Genomic DNA, 18,733 nt, shown 5'->3' with positions numbered 1-18,733 from the left:
GGGGCCTCGCGCCGCTGGCGACTTCCGGGTCGAGAGCTGCCCGACGACGGCCTGACTCCGCCATCCTTGGGGGAGTGGAGATGCCGCTGGACGCCCAGTCGCCACAACTTCAGCCCTTTCATCGCCGTCTTAAAATCCTTAAAGTATAGTGGGGGAGGGGCGGAGCCAGGTTCTCTAGAGTCAGGCAAATCTACGGGCAGGCCCAGCAGCCATCAGGACCCCGAGGCTCGCAGGCGACATCCGGAAACAGCCGCCAGGCGGCGCCTGGAGCTAGAACTAAAGCAGGGATCGTTAGCGACCTAGGGGCGGAGGGTTTGAAGGGCCCTTGGCAGGTGGAGGTGGTCTCTAATCTAAGCAGGGGAACCACGCGAACTGCCCCCTTGTTAGGTCTGAAAACCTAGACATCCAGAGTGTGCGTGATCATGCAGCCTGGCTCCTCCTGTGACTACTTAGAGCTTTATTAAGAGCTAAAAGACAAGGATGCTGATATTCCATCCTGGGGACAGCAAAACAGTATTTTCCCAGCCCTTAGGAATCCTTTCTATTTGTGTAAGGTTTATTCGATAAGATGTTCCCCCGGTTTTACAAACGAGAAACGAGCTGTCGTTTGCCTAAAAAAAAATAGCAACGTCCAGTCTGATTTTTTAGACTCGGAGACCCAGGCCTTCCGCGGTACAGCTGTCTTGAATATTAATTTTTTCAAAGGTGCTTTTGCCTAATCCAACAGCTTGCTCTGAGCTCTCAACTGAAGAAGGGGAGAATTTGCCTACCAGAAGTTATTTGGCTAAGCAAGACCTACGTGGAAGCTTAAAAACCAGGAGAGCTGAGTATCTGCAAGAATTAATTTGTGGGATTCCCTCTGAGTAAAAGAGGGACACGGTGTTACAAGTTTTGCTCAAAGAATAGATTTAAGGTGTCCCTTTAGCTAAGAGCAGTGTGGTCTAGTTGTGTGTAGCGAGAAAAAAGGATAAGGTTTTTAATGGTTTGTCCAAAGTAGCCCCACTTTCATGTTCCACCCGAGTCTCCGTAGGAAACGCAACCAGTAGTGAAAACACATGTGAAAACCAGGGTGGAACCGAATATTCCCATTCTCAGACCTTTTGTGATCAAATTTCTCTCTGAATTGGCCCCCATGGACTCTTCTAAAAAATGAAACATTATTCCCATCCCATTTATTTTGACATTTATTTACTACCTTGTTTTAATTAAAATCTTGGCTCTATTTGTAAGGGATTTTTTGTCCCAACAAAACTAAAGAATTTCCAGAATGGAATGCTAAGATGTCTTTCCAGGAGTTCCGAGATCTTCTGAAGCGCCTTCTAAATAAGAATCATTCTCAGATCTCACCAGGTCTGCCATCTATATTTAAACTAGGATTTCGGAACTGTCTCGTGTCCAAAAGATGAAGTCATTTTCTTTTTTTGTGCTGTTGGAGCACATCTAAATTATTTGCAATCAACTATATTGAGTAACTTGCGTTCCTATCAGTAGCAATAATCATAGTGCAGAAAAAGCAAAGATTTTAGAAATCAACAGTTCATTGATACAATGAATTTTTAAGTTTATTTCGTTGCTAAATGGTTTCCTTTCAAGACGCTGAGATTTTTATCATGCTTATGTTTTACTGCTATCTTGACTGCAAACAGCATCTGTAAATGGTCATGCATTTCTTTTTTATATGTAATGAACAGACACAACTGAGCACTTGGGTGATGAAAACTTACCCCATTTTTTCTACCCAGATTGCCAGCTGCAGAACTAAAAAATGCTCGTAAGTGAAGGTGGACCTACTCAAAAAAATTATGTTGTGGCTTTAGTCTTACCCAACCTTTAGATTTATTTAATATGATTTTGGACAGTCGCTAATCTCCTGTAAAAACCAAGTTTCCTCAAAACCAAGTTTTACCACCTTGAAATCTTTTTCTGTATGCCTTCTCACAATGGTACTCAGACACCGCTCAGCAACTCGACTTGACTTGAAGTGAAGTGCTGCCAGCCCCATTTCCACAACTTCTTTGCTTCCAGGCCTTCTCTGCCTACCCTAACACTGAAACTGAAACTTTAAAAGGGGACATCACAATTGGAATGGAGTATGATTTTTTTTTTTTTTTTTTGAAACGGAGTTTTGCTCTTTTGCCCAGGCTGGAGTGAAGTGGCATGATCTCGACTCACTGCAACCTCCACCTCCTGGGTTCAAGCGATTCTCCTGCCTCAGCCTTTCGAGTAGCTGGGATTACAGGCGTGTACCACCACGCCCCACTAATTTTTGTAATTTTAGTAGAGACGGGATTTCACCATGTTGGCCAGGCTGGTCTGGAACTCTTGACCTCAGGTGATGAATGGAGTATGATTCTTAAACACTAGAAGAAACATGTATACTGTTTAGAACACAAACACATTTTGTCAGCTGGAGTTAAAAAGTTAACAATCGAGGGTTCTCTGAGAACTAAGGCCCTGTGTACATCTGACAAAACTGAGGATCAAAATGTGTTCCTGAAACGAAACAATTTCTTCATCAAATGCTAAATTCTAAAGTCCATAAACTTACTTAGGGTATTAAGAGTAAGGAAAGCAGTTTTCTGTTTCCGGTGTTGATTTGATCAGCATATCCAGTTTCACAAAAATAACACAAATGGGTCTTAGTAGCATGATGCACTTTCACCCCTGGCAGGCACTATCCTTTAGCGTGGATCAAGAGGACTCTCTGATTATCACATATTACACTTGGGTCAAAGCTCGTTATCCTTTGGCCCCTCGTTCACATAAAATCATTAAAACCTGTGGCCCTGGAAAAAGGTTACACTGAATAAGTTTGCTGAAACCTTGTTAAGCTAATAATAGGGTTCCCCTACCAGTCTTTCTACTGTCATAAAAACCTACAAACTGAAAATTTCTAAAGCTTTGTTCTTGCACCCATCAAAATGTGCCCTGCATTGAACGCTTAGTTGGGCAAAGTATGCACCAAGTACTGTGTAGAGATTTTTTTTCCCCCAACGGTACCAAACTGACGGCTGCTGAACTCAATGCAAGGAGAAGCAATTCCCTTGCAAGAGATTTTAAAAAGAAATGGTTTAAATCCAGGAAATTTTTACAAATCCTGGGCAAATAAATGCTATATTAGTTCATGGCAGAATTACTAAGAAAGCTGTGCAAGGTCTAGCGAGGGACTGGGGTCCTCCCCAAAGGCTTTAACATGGTGGTCCCTGGGAATCTCCCAAGAAAAGTAAAGGCGTGGGGAGAAGCGCCATGAACTTTGACCCGAGAGCAGCACAAACAAGACTGACCGCACCCCAGGCGGGCCCGTGGGTTACTAAAGTTGCAAGGTCTTCCGCGTCTGAGGAGACCCCGCCCTGCCCTGTCCCGCCCACCGACAACTCCGCCAATCCTCGGGCTCCATCGACCTCTCGGCTTCCCAGGCTCTATCAATCAAATACCTATATACGGCCCCGGCCCTGTGCCCCGCGATCAGGGAAGGTCAGTAGATTGCCTATTGGAGCCCACTGGGGGCGTGGTCCGGGGGTAGGGGGCGGGCGGACTAAGACGGTGGGGCGGGGCGTGCTCGGCGCAGTCGGGTGCGATTGGCCACCCCTGGCAGGAGCCGCACCTCGGACAGCAGCAGCGGCGGCCGCGGGAGGGTCCGTGTGGCGCCGGGCGGCGGGGTCCTGCGTGTAGAGTGGGGCGCAACGCGGAGATCGCGAGCAGAGGCTCTGCACAGCCTGATCCGGCACTCGGCGACCGGACCCAAGGATCCGCCGAGGAACAAGCCACAGGAGAGCGACTCAGGAACAAGTGTGGGAGAGGAAGCGGCGGCGGCGGCGCCGGGCCCGGGGGTGGTGACAGCAGGTCTGAGGTGAGAGCACCGGGGCGCCGGGCGGTGACAGTGGGAGCCGAGGCGGCGGGACCCCAGGCGGAGTGAGGGCGCGGGGGACTCGAGTGAGGGGAGTTCGGGAGCGGGCTCGACAGTGCAGACTGTGGAGAGGAGACCCCGGGAGGGACCGGGACTGCGAGTGAGGAGAGAGGACTCCGAGAGGTACCGAGGCAGTGGCTCTGAGTGGCGAGGACTCCGAGAGGATCCAAGACTGAAAGTCTGAGGGGAGAGGTCCCCAAGAGGGGCCGGAACAGTGCGCGTGAGAGGAGGGGACCCGGAGAGGGGCTGGGGTAGCGGGGTGAGGCACTAGGATAGGGGAATGAGGGGAGGGGTCCCCCGAGGGACCAGGTCCCGGAAAGGGTCCGGGACAACCGGGAGAGGGGAAGGGTCCTCGAGAGGAGCCGGCACTGAGAGTCTGAGAGATGGGGACCCCGAGAGGGGCTGGGACAGCACTCGGGGAGAGGAGACCCTGAGTTGAGGGGAGGGGACCCAGAGAGGAGCCGGGACAGAGTGAAGAGAGGGGACCGATCAGGGGATGTGAAGACAGGGGACCCCCCCAAGAAGGCTTAGAACAGAGTGTGAGAAGACCCCAGGAAAGGCCAGGACAGCGGGAGAAGAGGAGGGGTCCCGGAGAGGGGCTGGGCTGGGACAGCGGAGCTGAGAGCAGGACACCCCGAGAGAGGCAGGGACAGCGGGTGTGAGCAGGGAGACCCCGAGAGGGGCCAGGACGGCGGGGTAAGAGGAGGGGACCCCCAGAGGGCACGGGACAGCGCATGCGAGCGTGGGACCCCGAGAGGGGCTTTGAGCGTCGGTTGCAGGCGCGGACCCCGAGGGAGGAGCGGTGAGCCAGGGCTGTGGGTCGGGCCCCCAGTCAGCACAGCGGGGGCCCGGCGTGAGCAGCGAGGGAGCGGGCGGGGGGTCGCGCTCGCTAAGTTGCGGGAGCCCCCCAGGAACGGCCGCGGCGGGGAGCCTGGGTCGCGGTCGCGGCGTCGAGCGAGTAGGAGCCGGCGGCAGCGCAGACGAGTGGAGCGGGGAGGTGCTCCCAGGGTCTGGCATCAGCGACCTCCCTGAGGGTGAAGAGTGAGCCCCCTGGACTCCGGGGGGACTCTGGAGCCAGATTATGTAAGGGAAACATCTGCGAAGTGGAATGCACGGGCTGGAGGAGCTGGAGGGGCTGGTGGGGCTGGCCGCAGGACAAAGATCTTGGAATGATCAAGAGACCTGCGCCGCCTTACCTCTTCTCACTGACCCGCTGGCTTCGCATTCGTTCCTTAGAGTTTGATGTGATGCCTTGAAAGCGAGGGGCTTCCTGATCTTAATGAAAAGGTCAGGTGAAAAGTTGGAAGGGGCTTCTTCAAACCTCCCCCACTTTCCCCACCGCAAGAAGTTGAAAGGGACAGGGATCCTTTTGGAGACCCGTGTTTTAGATGAATGAGAATGTTTCTTTGATAGACCACTGTGTTTTCCTGGACTACTGGTTTTTCATTTTAGCTCAAGGAGCTAAGAAACTTTTTCAGATTTGGCAGCATATCAGTATCAATGTTTATTTACAATGCAGATTTAAAGGAACTATACTAGTTTTGGAATCCGGACTGTTTAGCTTTGATCTGTTGGAGATAGTTGGAAGGTCAAACTAAATTTTCAAAAGAGGTTTTGGAGTCACATAACTAAGGGTTCTTTCCAATTAGATTTCTTATCCTAAAAGCTGCCAGGATTGAGCTTTAGGCCTAATTCCAGGACAAGCTAAGGAGAGAGATAAACCTATTTAAACCAGACACCGTGTGTCCTGGTGGGAGGCAAGTGTGTGTCTATTAAAAGGCTGAAACAAATAGTGGAAAGCAATAGGGGGTGGGAGGTGAGGGACAGCCTCCTACTCTGAGGGATGTGAAAATTAAACTAATGATCAGGCTAGTCGTTCACAGTACTTAGGATATGTTAATACTGCCCTACCTACTTTTCAAACTCAAATGCACATGCTTTGTTATGGTTGTACCCAGCAGTTTTGTATTTGAATTTTTAAAACCTCCTTTTCAGTGTTTATAGGTTGTATCTCCTCACCTCTTCTCTTGGACTGGGTTCTTTTTTATAGAAGCAGACATGGAAAATGATGGTTTCAGGAAAATAGTGAGGAATGTAATTATTATATAATGTCGGTTATTTAGATATTGCCTTTGTTTCAGGTTTAGAATATGTTTTATTAGAAGTCTTTTGCCAGTGTTCCATATGGGCAGTTTCAACTAAGAGGAATAAAGGAATGTTGTATTATTTTCTGAAGATATAATGTAGATGCCTTACATATAACTACTATGTAAATCCAAGATAAAAATTACTGAAGTTATTTTTATCAGGGTGATAATAAGTAGAGGAGATGCAGTGTTTAGGGATTTTATTTGACATTATCTGATACAGAGCAGTTCTTATATGGCTTCAGAGATTGTGGAGCTTGATGTGGTTATGAAAATTCCACTAACGTGGCGAGGCACAGTGGCTGACACCTGTGATTACAAATCCCAGCACTTTGGGAGGACGAGGCAGGTGGATCACAAGGTAAGGAGATGGAGACCATCTTGGCCAACATGGTGAAACCCCATCTCTACTAAAATACAAAAAATTAGACGGCCATGGTGGTGTGTGCCTGTAGTCCCAGCTACTTGGGAGGCTGAGGCAGAGGAATCTCTTGAACCCAGGAGTCAGAGCTTGCAGTGACCCAAGATCGCGCCACTACACTCCAGCCTGGCGACAGAGCAAGACTCCGTCTCGAAAAGAAAAATAGAAAATTCCACTAACGAGAAGTCCTCTCCTGAGTTACAGAAATTATACAGATGAGAGGAAGAGCAACAGCAAATACAGATTTAAAATATGAGACACTATATTTAAGATGTATTGAGTGTAATTTTTTTACATTAAATTTATTTTTCCAGAATGCTAGGTTGAATTCAAGTAAAAATAAGGTCAATTAACTCAAAAGGGTATTTAGAACAGGCATATATTCATTTTGCAATGCATACAATGTATGAAATGGTCTGCGGAAGGATTGAGAATCTTAACACCGATAATTCTACAAAGTAATGGAAATATTTGAGCAGATGCGCTGTCACCATATTTCTTAGCTCATTTCTGACTGGTACAAATGGTCATTTCTTAAGACAAAACATTAAATTTATTTCCTTGCAAGAAAAGAAAGTACTCTGATATTCCCCTAAGTGATGACTAAAGCAGTCATTTCAACCACATGACGTTATGGTATTGATCCAGAGACGTTAAAGAGAAATTCTTTGCAGTAGAAGTTTTAGTGATAGTAAAGGCCTGTAATAACTACATTCCCTGGGGGGTTATGAGAGTAGGGATTCTGTGAAAATTGTTTTCATTTGTTTCAAAAAACTAAAACTATACTACGAGAAGCTATAAATATATGAAATCATTATACCTTTACTTGCTTATTTATTGATTTATTTGAGACAGGGTGTAGCTCTCTGTCACCCAGGTTAGAGTGCAGTGACAGGATGTCCTCCCACTGCAGCCTCTGCCTCCCAAGATCAAGCGATCCTCTTACCTCAGCCTCCTGAGTAGCTGGGACCACAGGCAAATACCATCACACCTGGCTTTTTTTTTCTTCTTTTTTTTTTTTTTTTTTTGTATTTTTAGTAGAGATGGGGTTTCACAACATTGCCCAGGATGGTCTCAAACTCCTGAGTTCAAGTGATCCACCCACCTCCACCTCCCAAAATGCTGGGATTACAGGCATAAGCCCACTATGCCCAGCCCCTTTGTTCATTTAAACTTTTTATTTTCTTCTTTTTCATTTCATTTTATCTTATTTATTTATTTATTTATTTTTTGAGACGGAGTCTCGCTCTGTCACCCAGGCTGGAGTGCAGGGGCACGATTTCGGCTCACTGCAACCTCCGCCTCCCAGATTCAAGCGATTCTCCTGCCTCAGCCTCCCAAGTAGCTGGGATTACAGGTGCCTGCCACCACGCCCGGCTAATGTTTGTATACTTAGTAGAGACGGGTTTTCACCATGCTGGCCAGGCTGGTCTAGAACTCCTGACCTCAAATGATCCACCCACCTCGGCTTCCCAAAGTGCTGGGATTACAGGCGTGAGCCACCGCGCCCAGCCATGTTATTTTTTTAATAGAAAATAGGCCAGGCGCGGTGGCTCACGCCTGTAATCCCACCACTTTGGGAGGCCAAGGCGGATGAATCACCTGAAGTCGGATGAATCACCTGAAGTCGGATGAATCACCTGAAGTCAGGAATTGGAGACTAGCCTAACCAACATGGTGAAAACCCGTCTCTACTAAACATACAAATATTAGCTGGGCGTGGTGGCGCGCCTGTAATGCTAGCTGCTCCGGAGACTGAGGCAGGAGCATCGCTTGAATCCGGGGGGCGGAGCTTGCAGTGAGCTGAAATAGCGCCTTCGCACTCCAGCCTGGGCGACAGAGCTAGACTCCGTCTCAAAATATAATAATAAAAGGCAACGTGGAACCTTACAGTTCCATATGAAGGCTTACGGCAACCACACATTGCAAGTTCTTTTTAATTCTCGAACTGTTTTCAGTCTTTGTTAAGCAGGATGCAAATACTGCCCAGTATATACAGTAACACATTTTACACTTTCTGTACTACTGCAGTCATATACAGGCAAACTATTGTAATCTTAGAGACTACCTTGATATCAAATTTGGTGTAATGTTTAAGCCAACCTGAATAAACATTCTCATTGCCTGCCAGTATTCACATTTGTTGATATCAGTAGCATAGGGGAATAGATGAAAACTGTTGGTACTTTTTTAAAAAAATAGATTCTTAGTTAAATGCCTCTTTTTTAAAAATAATTTTTTCCCTAGTTTTCATTTCTTCCCTCGCTGCGCCCCACCCCCCACCCCCCAAAAAAAAAGACAGAAGGGAGAGAGGGAGGGAGGATTTTGTGACTCTCCGAAAAAAGACTTTTCAGTAATGGATAGTTTTTGAATTCGTACTTTTAAGTTGTGGGATATTATAAGATTGCATATCAGCATAGGGAATTTAATTTGTGACAGTTTAGCTTTATCACCCATTTAATTGGTTGCTTTATTATTTGTAAGCTGTATTAAAAGTTTTTTTTTTACTGTTTCTTAGGCTCAGCTAAGTAAAAGAAACATAAGTGATATTATCTATACACCTCTAATTATACATTAGTTATGTTGAATTTATGGGCCAAATGTGATCTCCCTCATTTCCAAGGTATAAGCACCAAATTAAAGAAAATAAAATATTTCAAATTTGTGTAATAACTGATAGAATTTAATTGATCAATTTTGTTCCAGACATATGTTGTTAAAGTTACCTGCTTTATAAATCAACTTAATATTTTTTTTTTCCTGTCTGACTTGAGCTTTGTTAGGGATATTGAAGTATATTCAAAATCTTTCTAAGTTATTTCTACTTTTCTAGTTAAAGAGCTAATTCCCTGGCAAACAGAATGACTTAGGGGCCAATTTCTTTATTTGTTATCGGAAATTAGTCTCCTAACCATTTGTCAGCTGTCTCACAAATAAACATTTTTAATCCCTAGAGTGTGTGAGAAAAGGAAGATGGCCTGGAATAAACATTTTTTTTGTTTTGTTTTCGAGACAGCCTCACTCTGTCGCCCAGACTAGAGTTCAGTGGCGCCATTTCGGCTTACTGCAACCTCCACCTCTCTCATAGCTGGGATTACAGGCACCCACCACCTCACCCAGATAATTTTGGTAATTTTAGTAGAGATGGGGGTTTCACCGTGTTGGTCAGGCTGGTCTCAAACTGCTGGCCTCAAGTGATCCGCCCACCTCCGCCTCCCAGAGTGCTGGGACTACCAACGTGAGCCACCTTACCTGGCCTGGAGTAAACATTTTATACTTAGAAAAACCTAGTTCCATTAAACAAAGAGGTGTGGTCCACGTGACTTTAACTCCTAGCAATAGGAATTTACATGCTGGAGTCTAGTGTTCTGGGCCCTTTCACTTCACCTCTGGCCTCAGTGAAATGATGGGTGGTGAAATCAACCTCACATTGTATACTTTATATTAATATTGTAGTCAGTTATCAAAGTACTCATTGAACGGATCAATTTTACTTTCTTCCACTATTTTTGAGTGTCAATAAGAGAACCTTTTATTTCCAGTCAAACAGGGACACTGTGCAGTACATATTTAATTTTATGTGTTTCACTTTCTAATATTGGCTTATGTCCATGGCAATCAAGGCTATGACAATTCAAATATGTTTTATTTACCCATTACAATAGATGGCACTAATCAAGACAGGATGCTTTCTTAAATACACTAATAACTTAATTAGTCTTGGCAGTAGACACACTAAACAGAATCATAGTTCATGGCCAATTTTCTCTATTTTTTATTTTTTATTTATTTATTTTTTGAGATCGAGTCTCACTCTTTTGCCCAGGCGGGAGTGCAGTGGTATGATCGTGGCTCACTGTAACCTCCACCTCGTGGGTTCAAGCATTTCTCCTGCCTCAGCCTCCAGAGTAACTGGGATTACAGGCGCCAACCACCACGCCCGGCTAATTTTTGTATTTTTAGTAGAGACAGGGTTTCGCCGTGTTGGCTAGGCTGGTCTGGAACTCCTGACCTCAGGTGATCACCCGCCTCAGCCTCCCAAAGTGCTAGGATTACAGGTGTGAGCCACTGTGCCCAGCCCATGGCCAATTTTCTATTCTGTTCTGAACATTAGCTTTTAGTTTCAGGGTGTGTATGTGTAAATACACAAATACTTTCAAAACCGTATACATACAGTTTTTAAATGACCTAGGTCAAGATTTAATAGCAGAGATTTAAAATTATAGTAACATGCCTCCATCGTCTCTTGGCAAAATTATCTTCTGTTGTTTTATACCAGTTTCCTGGGTGTTATTTACTAGCTTGTGAGGACAGAGATGTGTTTTATTCATCTTTGCATCCCCCATGCTAAGTATAGTACGAAGCACAGAGTATGAAGGATGCTCAGTCAATGGGAATTGCGTGAATTAATGAATGATCAGCAAACTAGTAGGTTATAATTATGTCCACACTTTGTTTCTTATCCTCATTGAGTGCTTTTTAAAATACATATATCTAAAAGGTATTAAAGAGACAATGGGCACACCTGTAATCCCAGCACTTTGGGAGGCTAATGCAGGAGGATTGCTTGAGCCCAAGAGTTCAAGACCAGCCTGGGCAACACAGTGGAAATCCTCTCCCAACCCCCACCCCCCACTCTGTCTGTACAAAAAGTACAAAAATTAGCTGGGCATGGTATTGCACGCCTCTAATCTCAGCTCCTCAGGAGGCTGAGGTGGGAGGATCACTTGAACCTGGGAGATGGAGGTTGCATGAGCCATGATCACCCCACTGCATTCCAGCCTGGGTGATAGAGCAAGACCCTGTCTAAAAATAAAAAATATAAAAAGAGAGAGAGAGAGTGATTCCTTTGGAACGTAAGAGTAAATGTTAGCATTATTCATCTGCTACATAAAAAAGAGCAAGAGACAGTGGAAGGAGAGAGGGCCTTAGTCTGGGAAAGATCTAGGCAGCTAAAGATTTTGGCTCCATTACTATGTCTGCTGCCTGACCCTGGGCAATTACTTAAGTCTTCATTAAAGCTCTCAGTTCTCTCAACTGTAAAATAAGAGTCCATACCTCCCGGGATCTGTAAAAGGAATAAATGAAGTGATTTTTTTTAAAGTGCCAAGCACAGTGACACATAGGAAGTGCTTAATGATAGCTATTTATTGTGTTTTTGAAATAGAGTCTTGCTGTGTCATCCAGGCTGGAGTGCAGTGGTGTGATCTTGGCTCACTGTAATATCCGCCTCCCAGGTTCAAGCAGTTCTCCTGCCTCAGCCTCTGGAGTAGCTGCGATTACAGGCACCCACCACCACGCCTGGCTAATTTTTGTATTTTTAGTAGGAGAGTTTCACCATGTTGGCCAGGCTGGTCTGAAACTCCTGGGCTCAAGCGATCCTCCTGCCTTGGCCTCCCAAAGTGCCGGGATTATAGGCATGAGCCACTGTGCCTGGCCTCTTTATTATTTTAATCACTTGAAACAATTTCATATTGTGTGTGTGTGTGTTCTACTCCTACTATCTAATCATTTGCTGAATCTCATAGCTGGCTCCTTTTTTCCAGAAAGAATAATTAATAGATTCATACATAAGGAAATTGAAACTCAGAAAGGATAAATGACTTCCAGAGGTCACAGAGACCTTGGTAAACCAGACCACTGTGACCCAGATCTGGTTTTTCAACTCAGAACATTTTCCACTTTATACCTCTCAGTGGTCCAAGGATCTTATGAGGGCCTTAATAAGGCGCAAGGGAAGGACAGCCGTGACAATTTTCCAGTCTCCTTTTCATTTTCATTCTTCCTAAATACATTGTTAGTCTTATTCTCCCTAAAGTATGGCTCTGATTTTGACACTCACGTTTTCAAAACCTTTAGTAATTCCCCATGACCTACCAAACTCAGTACAGATTTATAAACTTGGTTTTTGTTTGTTTGTTTGTTTGTTTTTTGAGACAGAATTTTGCTCTTGTTGCCCAGGCTGGAGTGCAATGGCACGATCTCAGCTCACTGCAACCTCTGCCTCCCGGGTTCAAGTGATTCTCCTGCCTCAGCCTCCCGAGTAACTGGGATTACAGGCGTGCATCACCACACCCAGCTGACTTTGTATTTTTAGTAGAGACAGGGTTTCTCCACGTTGTTCAGGCTGGTCTCAAACTCCCGACCTCAGGTGATCTGCCCATCTTGGCCTCCCAAAGTGTTGAGATTACAGGCGTGAGCCACCGCACCCAGCCTATAAACCTGTTTTTAGGCTCCTATCAGCCTGTTTCTGTCTGTCTGTCTGTCTGTCTGTCTGTCTCTCTCTCTCTCTCTCACACACACACACACACACACACACACACACACACAGTGCCTTGACCAGACTGGTCTTACTAGCCAAGTGCTTATTGATGTGCCCCATTCAGGATTTTGTTCCATTTCTTTTGCCTAGTATGCCTTCTGTTCCTCATTTTCCAGAACCACCTCTAATGCCATCTTTCATGAATCCTTCTCTGATTATCCTCCTTGCTACTCTCTCCTTTGAATTCCCTAAGTACTTGATTTGTACTTTTTCTTATTATATAATATTCTCTCTAATACTAAATTATAGGATTTGTACTTATCCTTCTTAGATGTTCATATTCTTAATTTTAAAAGGACAGTGTTTTATATATCTAACGTAGTGTCTTGCAACTAGTATCTTGTCAAATTGTATGAAATTTAAATACTTTAGGTTCAAAATAATATTTAAATATAATTATACATACAATTCTGTGTTCTATTATAAGATATAATTATTGCTGCCAGTGGAGATAATGTGGATTCCTAGAGAAGAATTCACTTGTGATCCTGACAGTTGGTGAATTTGATGCCATTGGTAACAAGCATATGGAAACTTTTATGTTTGTTTTTAACATTGATAATATTCTCTAAAGTGGCCTTTGACTCAGTGTTTCGTATTTGTTATTTTATTTCCTTAAGTGGTATTTTTATCAGATTGGTATTTGGAAGTTTGTTTTCCTGTCTCTTTCTTTCTTTTTTTCTTTGATACGGAGTCTTTCTCTGTTGCCCAGGCTGGAGTGCAGTGGCACAATTCGGCTCACTGCCACCTCTGCCTCCCGGGTTCAAGCAATTCTCCTGCCTCAGCTTCCCAAGTAGCTGGGATAACAGGCACATGCCACTACACCCAGCTAGTGTTTTGTATTTTTAGTAGAGATGGGGTTTTGCCATGTTGGGCAGGCTGGTCTCGAACTCCTAACCTCAGGTGATCCATCCACCTTGGCATTCCAAAGTGCTGGGATTACAGGCGTGAGCCGCCGCGCACCTGGCCTGTTTTCCTTTCCCTAGCTATTAGCAACAATTGAAATAAGACTGTAATTTTCAACAGAAGGTAGATGTTCACTTGAGTCAGAGGTAGAGCCTGGGAGAGGGAGGCTTAGCACTCTGGTCTTCCAAAGCATTTTTTCTTACTGTGTGATCTAGGCAATTTGCAACTATGAACAAATAAACTTATTGTTCCATCTTTCCTACCGTATCCTTCTCCATAGCACTTACCACCTTCTCACATGCCAGATATTTTGCTTGTTTGTCTTATATTCCTACGTGCAAACTTGTCCAACCCATAGCCCGCAGGCTGCATGCACCCCAGGGTGGCTTTCAATGGGGCACAACACAAATTTGTAAACTTTCTTAAAACATTATGAGATTTATGTGAGATTTATGCACAGACTTTTTTTTTTTTTTAAGCCCATCAGCTATTGTTAGTGTTGGTGTATTTTATGTGTGGCCCAAGACAATTCTTCATCTTCCAATGTGGCCCAGGGAAGCCAAAAGATTGGACACCCCTAAATTTTAGGGTCTATGAAAGCGAGGATTTTTGTTTTATTAATTGCTATATCTCCAACTCATAGAACAGTGCCTAGCAGTTAGTAGTTGCACAATAAATATTTCTTGACTGACTAAATAGAGAAATTTGGCTTTGAGAGTTCCTCCGATTCGTTGGCTGAAAAGGTTTCGTTATTTTAAAAATAAGGAAGTCTCCAGACTGCTTTCCACAGTAGCTGTCCTAATTTACATTCACACCATCAGTGTATAAGCATGCCCTTTTGGCTGAAGCCTCACCAGCATGTTTTTTATTATTATTATTATTATTATTATTTATTAATAGTTTGAAAAACTACCTTTTGGTGACTATGCTCACTACCTGGGTGATGGGATCCATACCCCAAACCTCAGCATCATGCAATATTCCCATGTAACAAACCTGTACATGTACCCCCTGTATCTAAATAAAAGTTGAAATTAAAAAAAATAATAAGGAAATAAAATCCTAGCCAGGTGCAGTGGCTCACACCTGTAATCCCACCACTTTGGGAGGCTGAGGCAGGTGGATCACTTGAGGTCAGGAGTTCAAGACCAGCCTGGCCAACATGGTAAAACTCCCGTCTCTACTAAAAATACAAAAATTAGCTAGATGTGGTGGTGCACGCCTGTAATCCCAGCTACTTAGAGGCTGAGGCATGAGAATCACTTGAACCCGGGAGGCAGAGGTTACAGTGATCCAAGATGGTGTCACTGCACTCCAGCCTGGGTGAAAGAGTGAGACTCCGTCTCAAAAAAAAAATAAAAATAATAATAATAATTAAAAAAGAATTCTAAGGAAGTAAATGATAGTTTGGAAGAGTAGTATTCATCTGCAAACTCTGCTCTCGGGGTTTTACATTTTTCTTGGAGCAGCCTTGAATTTACTATATTTTTATTTCATTGAATACAAACTCAAGCCATTCCTACCACCACACCATACATCCAAGATGACTGTGTCTCATTCTGGCTAAAACCTAAGAAAACTGTTCACTGTAATGAAGTCTAGTGGAAGCTTGATGACATGGCTTTTAGGCATTAAAGTCTAATAAGATCAAAATAATAATAAAATTCAGTACAGGGGCATTATCCCTTGATTAAAAAACTTCACTTGTTTTGCTTAGATGCTGATATTGACCCTGAAAATTGGTGAAATCAAGCTTCTGATGTTAATTTAGGGTTGTTATCAGTTTTCTGCATGTACATGTAATTGGGTTTGAAATGTGTTTTAAGCCTGAATTAAAAGAACTTAGTCACTGATGACTCATAGTGAGAAGTTTTTCCTTTTCCCTGCTGCAATATATGCTTTTACCTCCAACATGCCCTTTTAAAAACAATTAAAACATAAAGAATGCTACTTTTGTGTGACAGTTTCTGGAAAAGTTCTGTTCAGGTTTAAAGTGGTGACCACTTATTACAATGCTTGTTAGTAACTACGCTAACTACAATTGAGTTTCCAAATTTCCATACAAATTTCTTAGTCTCTGCCTTTGTGGAAGTTTCCTCATTATATATGAAATCCTCAGAAGTTCACTAGATAGTATATGGATGACCACAGGGACTTTATTTTATTCATTATTGTATTCCTACCTAGTGCCTAGAACAGTACCCTGCACATAGAAGCCAATTAGTAAATATTTGTTGAATAAAATCACATAATTTTTTTTTTGTGAGACAGAGTCTAGCTCTGTCACCCAGGCTGGAGTGCAGTCGTGCGATCCTGGCTCACTGCAGCCTCCACCTCCCGGGTTCAAGCGATTCTCCTACCTCAGCCTCCCGAGTACCTGGGATTACAGGCGCCTGCCACCATGCCCAGCCATTTTTGTATTTTTAGTAAAGATGGGGTTTCACCATGTTGGCCAGGCTGGTGTCAAACTCCTGACCTCAAGTGATCTGCCTGCCTCGGCCTCCCGAAGTGCTGGGATTACAGGCTTGAGCCACTGTGTCCAGCCCCATGCATTCTTAATAATCGTGCATCTTGGAAAAATAATGAAAGTATTGAAATCAATTTTCTCCAGCTTTTTTGAATTAGGTAATCATCAATTCACAATCAGTCTAGTTTGGGTGTCTCTCGGTATTAGCCCAAGGTAGTTCTGTTCGAATAGTTCCTAGCATTGCTTGTGCCAATCTTAACTCTCCTTTAGTGGATCTCTTACAAAAGGAGGGGTGAATTGCCGCCACCCATAGGCACTTGCACCTGTGGGAACCAATGGGCGTTGTAACAGGAAATACTTCAGCTTGCAATACTGATAGTAATGTGTGGCACCCAGGTCACGCTGTTTTTATCTGCAGTTCCTTTTTAGTATTGTACCAAGTTTCTTGACGATTTTTTAATACATAAGTTTAAAAGAGAATTAACTTTCAATTTGCAAATTAAAATGAGAATGGTTGCCTTTTCTTCATTATCAAGAAATGGTGAGTTGTCCTCCTGTAAGTAAATTGGTTCTTTTCTTTCTAATATTGTATTCCATGAAACCTTACTCTGGTATGCAGGGAGAGTGGAGGGTGCCTAAGTTGTAAAATAATTAAAACTTAAGCTGATACAATTATCAATAATAGTAACCAGTTCTGATATCTACTTGATACCATAACGGTGAGCATTGATAGACTTTCATAGATTTTTTACATAAGATTAGCTTGAGCAAGTTTTCCTCTTTTGTAGGTACGGGGGGGAAATTCTGGAAAAATTTTTAGAGAGTTCTTTCTAAAATGTCTAAATGCGAAGCTGTATAAATTGCTGTTGACGTTAGCTGTCTGACCAGGAAGTACTCTCTTTAAGCCTCACTTATAAAACTAAGTGTCTGTAATAACTTCCTTTCTCGGGATGAAGGTGCTGATAGCCTGCGGTGTTCTTATAACTTAAGTTCAGTTTTTCCTGTGAGGAAGAGGCAGTTTTTTAAATGAAGCCATCTCTGGGGAAATCGTATTGATTGTTGTAGCTAAATACAGAATTTTTAAAGTCTTAATATGTTGAACTGGAAATATAGGACATGCATTTGAGATCTACTGTGAGTAAGTGTCATTGGTATTTTATTTTACATTTAATGTTTTATTATAACTATGGTTTGTGTCTAAACACTGTTAAAAAATGAGTAAACTCTGTTGAAGTTCATGTGAAATATTTATGGCCTTAGCTCAAAATCCAGCTGAGAGTAATCAACCTCAAAAGTCATTGGATTCATGTGCTCTATTTAATTTGTAGCTTGATATTCTACAAATAAAAGTGGTAATTTTTTCAGAAAAGATTTAATTTTTTTCTTCTGATTAAGCAAGGTAAATGCTGAGCATCAAATAAAATAGCAAAATTTTGTCGGAAGAGTCTTTTAAACAAAAAACTTGAAATATGTTAAAGGTCATCTTAAATGGATGCAGTTTATGCTAATGGATGATATTATTACTTTAAAACAATATTTCACAATCAAGCTACTCAAAGTGGCAAACTATTCATCCTAGAGATCTTTAAAAGTAACAAGCCTGCCTCCTGTTTTTCTTCATTCACAGAAAGGGAAAATGGTATAGAAAGCAGAGCAGTTTCTTGAATGTAATACTAAATTTAGAGACAGAAAAGTCAGAGGGTTTGGTCACATTTATTTTGTTTTGTAACTTTTAAAATCAATTTAATACATAGGGTTAGCTACTTATTAAAGTATAAAAATAAAACATGTTGGCCATTAGATTATTAACAATTTATATGACTACTATAGTCCCATAAAATGAATTTAGTTAAAGTAGGAAAACAGATACTTTTTTTTTGACATGTCATCATTTGTATGTTAAAAAGTTAATGCAAAATATGTTATAAATCAGGAAAGCTACCTTAATAATTTCTTTACCAACTTCACTAGTCTCTTGGAATGAGGTTTAAATGAAATGCATAGGCTAACATGTGACTGTGATATCCAAACTCATAATACTGTGCAGGTTAAATGTGTAAATTAAGTCTTATAATTATACATAGGATGTTTTCATTTAAGAAGCATTGCAGTAGATATTACTAATGGGGGCGCTATTCTTTCTAATGTATGAGAAAGGAAATTTTAAGTATCAGATAATCTTTAAAATGTGATGTCATATAGCATGTGCTTTTTCCTTAAGATTTATGAATGTTTAAAACTTAAAAGTACAAATTATGTAAATTTCAGCTTTCATAGAGAGGCCTTTTATGATTGTCTGAATGTTATATTAGCAGTCCAGAAATATCCCAGTCATAGCCTGGATGGGGGTGAAGCAGAGGAAGTGGGTGGTGCTTCATGATGACAGATTATTGCAGATTATATGGCTGCCTGCCAAAATGACACTCGTTGAAGGAAAAAGTAGAAGTTACAGACTGCATCCTATTAATTTGTACATGTTTATTTAACCACTTATAACAGTTTGCTTGTTTTATACACAGATGACAAGTTTTAAACTCCTGAATTACTTAAAATGTGCTTAACC

At 42.6% G+C, this 18,733-nt stretch overlaps 1 protein-coding gene across 9 annotated transcripts in view; it reads left to right on the top strand.

Annotated features, from left to right (window-relative positions):
- The first annotated feature begins 3,593 nt into the window (after nt 1-3,593).
- The window catches only part of TAOK3 (TAO kinase 3), a 233,109-nt gene continuing 217,969 nt past the window's right edge, over nt 3,594-18,733 (top strand). For 4 of the 9 annotated variants that reach the window (XM_077955353.1, XM_015152930.3, XM_077955348.1 and 1 more), the window contains exon 1: nt 3,594-3,850. The gene's annotated coding sequence lies outside the window, so the exon portion shown is untranslated. Of the gene's footprint in view, nt 3,851-16,504; nt 16,727-17,072; nt 17,309-18,733 lie in introns of those variants that run through there. The other 5 variants (XM_077955349.1, XM_015152933.3, XM_077955354.1 and 2 more) reach the window with 5 other exon arrangements.

The sequence above is a fragment of the Macaca mulatta genome, chromosome 11 (assembly GCF_049350105.2).
Source record: "Macaca mulatta isolate MMU2019108-1 chromosome 11, T2T-MMU8v2.0, whole genome shotgun sequence".
Lineage (NCBI taxonomy): Eukaryota > Metazoa > Chordata > Mammalia > Primates > Cercopithecidae > Macaca > Macaca mulatta.
The sequence above is the reverse complement of the archived record's forward strand: the minus strand, read 5'-3'. Positions and strand labels throughout refer to the sequence as shown.